The sequence below is a fragment of the Cicer arietinum genome, unplaced genomic scaffold (assembly GCF_000331145.2).
Source record: "Cicer arietinum cultivar CDC Frontier isolate Library 1 unplaced genomic scaffold, Cicar.CDCFrontier_v2.0 Ca_scaffold_2206_v2.0, whole genome shotgun sequence".
In the NCBI taxonomy this organism is placed as follows: domain Eukaryota; kingdom Viridiplantae; phylum Streptophyta; class Magnoliopsida; order Fabales; family Fabaceae; genus Cicer; species Cicer arietinum.
Genome location: NW_027335855.1, coordinates 1 through 1,233, shown reverse-complemented (window position 1 = coordinate 1,233; position 1,233 = coordinate 1). Strand labels below are relative to the sequence as shown.

Sequence of the window (1,233 nt, the reverse complement as noted above, 5' to 3'; positions counted from 1 at the left end):
AATAACCAAGGAAAAGATAAAATACCTCAAGCCATCTAGGAAAGCCAAAAGCAGCTCTTGGAACATAATCCAGTGCTTCTCCATCATTCTTGACAAAAGACTGGCCTTCACAAGTGATCTTCTATACAAACTTATCCTTTGTACGACATTGCATTCTGATTTTCTCATTTGATGTCATATAATGAATGAAAAATTTAAACAGACCTGGATTCAAATGGCAGCATTAGATATTATAATATTATCAAACAAATATCAAGTATTCAAGGATATGAAAGCAAACCTTGTTGCCAATTGCACGTCCAAAACCACATGGGACTGCTTCAGCATCAATGTCCCCAACATGTTTTCTAAGATTCTTTCTTACCCTAATTGAGGAATGTCAACTCATAATATAAGCATAGAAACACTATCAAAGTTAGAAATCCAGAGTACATTATAGGGAGACAGAACTGCAAAGCCTTTACATAAAGAAGTGGGAAGTCTATCAAAGAGATATAAATGGTTTACACTCACTTACCAAAGAGATATAAGCAAGCGAGCAAGCTGCCTAGAACCCATACGCTCAAAAGCTTTTCCGTCTTCCAAGGCCTTTCCTATTGTATCCACCCACCACTGCCCCATTGCACTTCCTTCTAGACCAACCTACAATCGTTATATAGACAGTAAATGCATGGATAGACTATACACATTACACAAAATTGTTCTTTGTATATACATGAGTTTCTTTTCTGATAATCAAATACAAGTGATTTTGACTTTCTCTTTTTTAGAAAATAAAATGACTACAGCTGCAACCACTAACAAACACCATTATTTTACGGTGGCAGTATACAGTACTATCTTTAATGAGAGTGTTAAACAAAATTCCTAGACCAAATTCCTTTTTTTTATTTCAACTTGGACAAAACTGTTTTCGCACCGTCTAAATATGCAAACTTAATATGGTAACCTATAAGCACAATGGAAAATATGCAGCTTTCTAAACTTTACATCATCTTAAAATAGCCAGTATAAATATTTTAAATTGGGTGACAACATGAGAGGTCCTTAAACTTTTCAAAACCTGCCAACAGACTATTTTGTCCACCAACTGAACAAAATCATTCTTCGCATGATGTGCATATGTTCATAAGTATACATGGCCTTTTTTCGTTTATCTAAATAAATTTCAAATTAAAAATCAAATAATGTATTCCTTTTTAATTTAATTTCTATTTCTATTGTTGATAAGAC

General features: G+C 33.5%; 1 long non-coding RNA gene across 1 annotated transcript; it reads right to left on the bottom strand.

Annotated features, from left to right (window-relative positions):
* Positions 1 to 48: 48 nt before the first annotated feature.
* On the bottom strand, positions 49 to 759 carry LOC101503947 (uncharacterized). Its single transcript, XR_190567.4, has 3 exons — positions 518 to 759; positions 281 to 365; positions 49 to 204 (listed from the first exon to the last, which is right to left on the bottom strand). It is a non-coding gene; the product is annotated as an uncharacterized lncRNA (long non-coding RNA).
* Positions 760 to 1,233: the final 474 nt, after the last annotated feature.